Source organism: Lactuca serriola, chromosome 4 (genome assembly GCF_051521515.1).
Source record: "Lactuca serriola cultivar US96UC23 chromosome 4, Lser_US96UC23_V15, whole genome shotgun sequence".
NCBI lineage: Eukaryota > Viridiplantae > Streptophyta > Magnoliopsida > Asterales > Asteraceae > Lactuca > Lactuca serriola.
This window is the reverse complement of record NC_136411.1, coordinates 89065393-89072829: the sequence shown is the minus strand read 5'-3', so window position 1 is coordinate 89072829 and position 7437 is coordinate 89065393.

The window sequence follows — 7437 nt, the reverse complement described above, 5'->3', positions numbered from 1 at the left end:
ATATTTAAAAGCATTTTGATGACTTGATGTCATTTACAACATTTAAAGAGTTTTATTTACAATAAACACAATTTCTTGTGTTTAGACTTGTATCCCCCCCCCTCTTAAAACAGCGAAAAATGATAAAATGTAGGGGTATGAACTCACCTTATGATTGGTGATCCAAATGATTCAAGTAAGGATGAGAAGTTCCACAAATGAAGTCTCAAGACACAAACGAATCTTAAATGACACATATTGGCATATATATATATATATATATATATATATATATATATATATATATATATAGGCATGAATATAGTGTTTAGAAGCAACTATATGCAAAGAAACACCTTTAGGGACTAGGAAACACTTTGACCAAGTGTTGGGATCACATGTGATTCACCTAAGGGGAGTGTACGACCACTTTGAGGAGTGTGTGGATATGGGGTGTACGGTCGTACACTCATGGAAACAAGTGTATAAAAGTGTGTTCTAGTGATAGGGAAGCTCATGGGACAATTGCACATCAATTGTTGAAGCTTGGAATGCACTTTGAAGGCCCTTTAGGGGTGTTTGAGGGGTGTACGGCCGTACACTCCTTATGATCTTGAGTTTTGGCCGTTTTAGGGTGTTAATCTACAGTTCATAACAAGTAATAAGCATAAGGAAGGAATACCTATGATTTGGAGGCTCAAAAGGGTTCACAATCACCAAGAACAAGTATGTGTTCTTGGTGTTCTTGGTGAAATGGATGAAGATTTGAAGATCTACCCAAAAGATGATTTACATGGATGAAATCAAAGGGTGTTACTAGGTGAAGAAGGATAACATCAAATCAAAACGAAATAAAGGCTTACATTCTTGAAGATCGGGTGAAAAGTTGGATGATAGTTGAGAGAAAACTCGAGTTCTTGACTTGGAAACTGAAGAAATGACTTAGAAATGAAGGGGTATCACTCTTATGGAGGGGGTGTACGGCCAACATGGGTGTACAGCCGCACACACGTATGTGTACGGATGCACACTCATGTGTACGGCCGTACACTCCCTCAAATGGAGTGTAGGGCTTGATTTCAAGGCTAGGAAACCACTCGACTCAATTCTATACTCAATGCTTGAATGTACTGAGATTTGAACCCATAAATAGGATCTAAACAATGCTAAATGGTAGCAGAAGTGAGTCTGACTTTGGGTTGATTGGACTGGCTTTTAAAGCAAAAATTTTCGGGTTGTCACATTAATGCCCCCTTGAACCTTCTCTTCTTCTTCCACTGACTCCATACCCACCTGATCTATTGTTGATGTTGCCCTACTTCCATCGTACCACCCCCCCCCTGAGATTCACATTTCTTTCTGAGACAGAAGAAGCACAGGAGCTGCTTCAGCAGCCCTTGCTACTTTCGATTCGTCCTCCCTCTATGAACCAGTGACGTCACCATAAGTGTTCATTCCTTGCTCGACAAACCTCGACCACCGGACCAAAAATCTTTGTTGCTTAGGTATTTCTTTCCTTTCTGATTTCATTATCCTTCTCATGTCTTCAAATTAGTCAAGAACTAGAATTACTCCCTCGATTGCTACCACCCTCCATAGATTTCTGCTTCTGATTTCTTCTTCGCTGAATCGAACCAACACTGAAGGCGTGTGTTTTTATTTGATTGAAACTAAATAGAAGATCTCTTCATAGCTCAGCTCCATGTCACCTTCAACGAGAGTCTCAAATGGGTTTTTTCAACTGTGTAGTGTATATTTGTTTTTATCTTTCAGCGTATGTGAGATTTTGAGTTGCAGATAAAGCGTCAGGAAGAAGGAGGGAGAGAGAGAGATAGGTCCTTTATTATTTTTTTAATTGTTAAAATAAATAAATAAATATTAAATTTAAAAAATGAAAGAAAAATGAAAAATAAATACCCCAAGGGTATTATAGTCATTTCAATTTCCGGAGGGACTATTTTCTCATACAAACCACTCCAAAAGGACCATGAATCCAAAAACTCGGGGTTTGGACTAAAACCTAAAAAATCTGCACACCACAAAGACCATTTTTGTAATTTTGTCTAATAATTATATACTTTTATATAATTATATTGTCTTGTCCCCAAAATGTTATAATAGTGTTAATGACCCATAAACTATACCTATTATAGTTTATTATAAATGTTTCGTTGTACGCATATATACACATATATAAGTTAACATGTTTAGATGTTCATAAATAACAAATATTATACATCTAACACAAATATATGAACTTTTAGTATGATAATGTCAGTTTTCTAGTTTTTGACTTTCTTTACGTCACCAAATGGTAAATATTGAATTATGAACTTTGTAAATTTTGTTTTTACTTTTTTGTGACATTTAAGTCAAGCTAACCTTATATGTTTAAAACAACATATTTTAGGTCAAATCTCACAAAAATGATACCATAACCTGGTTATGACCTTTTTTGATAAAAAAAAACCCCTAATTTTCACTAAACGATAGATTTTTAGGTTTTCTATTTGTAAAACCGAATCCATGGTATTTATAACTAATTTCCTAACATATGTCCAAAATAACATATTTTGAATTATATCCCACTAAAATGAGATAATTACTTGGTTAAAATCATTTTTGCTAGAAAAGTCATATTGTGTTCATAAAAACCATAGTTTTTATAGTTTTGTTTTTATGACTTCCTCTTAAGAACATATAGCATGTTTATACTAATTTTTCATAGATTTGTATTCTAAACAACATACCACACATAAATATTCATAATACTGGGTAATAACATTATTTCATATAGATAACACTTTTACACGACATGAAGATAATGCATGTATAACAACTTGTATTATTATACATGTTTATTTGTATCCCCCCCCCCCTAAAACTTGGATAAAAATGAAAATTATGGGTATGAACTCACATTGGGTGTGTTTCTTGGTGGATAAAGAAGTGAAGATGAAAGATTTCAAGCTAAGAACACTTGAAGGTTGAATTATCCTATGGATACTAACACATATTAATTTGTGTAATTGTAACAAAACTAGTGTATATATGTATAAAATCACTAGATTAGTAAGGAAAAACTTACCAAAAGTTCAAGAACCAACTTATGGAGATTAATCTTGAGAGGGAAATTTTTTGCTTGAGAGGATATGAAGAAGATGAAGAAGATGGAGTGGAAGGGGGGGGGGGGTCTCGGCCGAATATGAAGGAGGGGGTGGGAGAGTGAAAGGGGTGGAGTGGGTATGGGGGGAGTGTAGGGTATGACATCTTGAATATAAAAATCAAGAATGTTCCTTACATTTTAATATTAGTTCTTTACAAAAGTGTAATAATTATGTAAAACAAAAATGGTTATAGTTTGTTTAGTAAAAAGAATGGGTAGTTTTTATAAAAGTTGGAGATTTTTATAAAAAGTGTGGTAAAATGATGTATATTTACTTAATTTTTATCATGTAAATTCAAATTATTATAAAAATTGTTATCGCCAAAAATAATAACACAATTCACAAAAGTTTGGATAATTCCTAATTCTTTTCGTTAAAGTTTGAGTGTTTAAGTCGGGTATAGAATCTGTCACATTTGGTGACGAATTCACCAAAAAATTTTAATATGTAACCTTTGTTATGTATTTGTCATTTAGCATACAATTTTTGAACTCAACTGCATTGTGTTATGAATATTATTTATACCTAAAAAATATATAACTTAATTATCCATTTTTACGTTAGTAACCCTAATTAGGGTTTATATTCAATAATTGTCAACAAGAGAAGTACTTTGTATTATAACTTGTCAATCCTATGTTAGAAACAGCAGGGAATATCACATTTCTCCTAAAATTTTAGTACGAGTTGAGTTGACTTGGTTGACTTTTATTGACTTTGTTTGACCAAAATTGACGGTTTTTGTAACATCCCGAATTTCAGAAGTATGATTTAATAGTTTAAAGTGTAATTTCAAAAAAGGGACTCGATGAGTAGGTACGCTTACTCGCCGATTTGGAGCGGGTTTGGGTCACGAATTAAGTGACCAGCTCACCGAGTCGGAATTTGGACTCAACGAGTTGGTGCTGGAATGAGAAAAACCCTAATCTTAGGGTTTGCACCCTATTTAAAGGACTTTATGTCCTTCTCCCAGCCTCCTATTCCCCCAGAGAGTTCCAGGTTACCCTAGTTTCGTGTGAGACTTCATTGTTGGGGAGATTGGAGCTTGGAAGAGGAATTTGGTAGAAGGAGCTTGAGAAATTAGAAGATAGCATCAAGGGGCTTGTATAGATCAGGGATCTACATCAGTTTGGGCACATCTCAGAGGTAAGGAGCCATTATCTTAAGCTATTTCCTTTTTGGTTCATCCTTGGTGGTTGTTTTGGGAGTTCCTTAGCTTGTTTGAGATGTATTTCGGGTTTGGAGTTTAGATCTAAGCTTGATACTCCAGATCTAGGCTTGTGATGGTCCATAATGTCATAAAATTTATGTTTAAGAGTTGTTGGTGAAGCCCCTTAGTCCTTAACCCTAGCCCTTGTGTGTTTTGGACTTATATCTCCTTAGTTTCACGTAAAATTTTCAAATTTATGTGAGGGTTAGATTGTAGAAGGTTGGAACTATGGATTGGAGCCCTTTCATGGCTCGAAAAGCCTCTGAATGGATTAAGAAGTGGAGAGACTCGGCGAGTCACATGGGTGTACTCGACGAGTTGTATGAACATGTGCATGGAATTGGCGAGTTAGAAGAACAACTCGACGAGTCTGTTGAAGATTTCCTTTGACTCAGCGAGTCTGTTCTTGGACTCGGCGAGTCAGGTCGCAGAACCCTAACCTTTTTTGGTTAAAGCCTTGGATTAAGTGAGTCGGTTGGCGACTTAGTGAGTCGGACAGGATAGGATTCATAGATCGTTGGACTTGGCGAGTCTTGGGGCGACTCGACGAGTTAAGTTGTGTTATGATAGTTTTTTTGGGTATGGGAACTCGGTGAGTCGACGGGGTGACACAACGAGTAGAGTCAACCAGGAAGGTTGACTTTTACTGAGGACTTTGACTTTGGCCAAGAGTTGACCAGTTTAACTTCCAAGGGTATTTTGGTAATTTTGGTATTTATGGAATTGGTTCTTTGTTAGTGTTCTGCGGTGAAGTTCGTGTCGGTGGTCGGAGCAGCTTGGTCTTATCTCTTCAGTCGGAAATTGTATGTAAGTTATCCTCACTATACTAAGGGGTCTAAGGCACCAAGGCTGACCCATTTGATATGTTACCTTGAGCTGTATTAAATGTTGAATATGACTTAGTGTTGCATGCTAGTGGTTATGCCTGTTAGGTAGCTCTGTAGGACTACCTGTGATGTTATATGATTATTGCATGCTTGATTCTTATGATTTATGTGTTTGTTATATGGGATGGGTTGAGGTTGTACTACTTCGTGCGATAGTCAACAAACCCTAGGAGCATTACAATTATGGGCTAAGGGAGACCCATACTATGTGCTCCGGAGCATTCCAGTTACGGGCTAAGGGAGACTCGTATTGTGGGTTCGGGAGCATTCCGATTACGGGCTAAGGGAGACTCGTACTGTGGGCTCTGATGGGTTTTGGTCATAAGACATCCTATGTGCTCATACAAACCCTAATGCTTGGATCTAGGTTTCTTTATTGTACATGCTTTGAATCCAAGACTATAAACCCTAATTCTAGCATATGGAAATCAACATTAACATATAATTAGGTTTAAGAACATACCTTGATTGTTATATAGCAATAACAATCACAATTCCATCTTGGATTGACTTTGGAATACTTAGAGTCACAAGTGTCACTCCTCTAATGGCTTACAAACACCAAGAGCAAATGGAGAAGGTATAAAGAGAGAGGAGAGAGGTTAGAATTCGTCTCTAAGAATTCTTGGGAAGGGATACACGAATTCATGACCCAAGGGGTGTTTATATAGGTTTAGAGATAGGGTTTCAGTCATTATCCTTATCTAGTTGCTTATCCACAAAGCAACAAATAAGATAATCCTTGAATCCTTATCATACTCGAATTCTAAGGCTCTTTATCCTTAAATTCGTCCAACCTATCAATAAGATAACTCTTATCTTATTTTGTAACTATCACATAATTACAATTCAGCCCCTCCAGTTTAATTAATTACACTTGATCACAAAACTAATTCTTAATTAATTATTGACCAATATTAATTAAACAAATATGATTTCTCCTTTAATATATTATTCTTATAACATATTAATAAATCATATTATCCTCTCTCTCCATATATTTCTCCAATCAAGTTGCTTTGGTGAAGGCAACCCAAAAGGACCATGCACTATCGGGTCAAGTACATACCAAAATAGTTATGGACTTAGACACTAATCCAACAGTCTCCCACTTGGATAAGTCTAACAACTATTCTGCGTATGACTTCAGATCCCGATCTGCAATCGTAGCTTTCCAAAGCCGCTGTCAACTCTGATCATATCAGATACACGTGTCCTTAAGATAAGGGATCATATATTCCTCCATTCTAGATATCATATGAGATATGATTTCAAATCATTCTCTTTGTACTTCTTCTCGATTTCTGATTTATGACGACAGACTAATTGAACAAATCAAATTAGTCCTAGCCCGGCCGAGCATTTACGTATGTCATCACTAAACCATCGAGGGGCCCAAAGATATCGCTTTTATCCTACTTTGGATAAAAGGAACGGATAAACTTTGATACAATGCTCGCTTGCACTCACTCACCGAATCACACACAATAATATGTTTTATAACACCAAGTTACTAGTGCGTTTACATATTATCAATGTGCAACCGATTCGCAAGATACAACTCACACATCTCGGTTTCAAGAATATAAGATGTTATCGTCTCACCAATCACTCGTGATACAATTCATGGAGCGATCCAAGTGAGCGTGGGTTTAATCCAATGCTCAAATCATATTCGTAAGCACTCATGAACGTTGCAGCAAACATTTGCTTATGTCTAATGCCTTTTAGACAATCCACACACCAATTCACGACAGTCTTCATTCATATCTACTTCCAACATATGAACGACTGTGGCCCGTTCGAATAATTCGATTATTCTTAATAAACTAAATTATTCTGGAAGTCAAAACATGCAAAGTGAAACACAAGAATAATACTAATCCCATATGGCCTCAAACCTTTGAGTATAAATAAAACACCTTTTATTTATCACCATATTGATTACTCATTATTTGTCGTTTCGGGTAATCAACTTCTTACTTGAATTATTACACTTGTCCCATGCTCCTAGCATGCACACAATGTTTACCTATGGTTCTTACTTTTGTGAAATAGACAAATTGAACTCATTTCCAATCATTCTCATTTTACAACTCCAAATCCTTTTTCATAAGTGTAAGAATATCAAATTCTTGTTACTTATAAAATATGCAAGATTCTAACACTTTATGCAATGATCCTTTCGTAATGT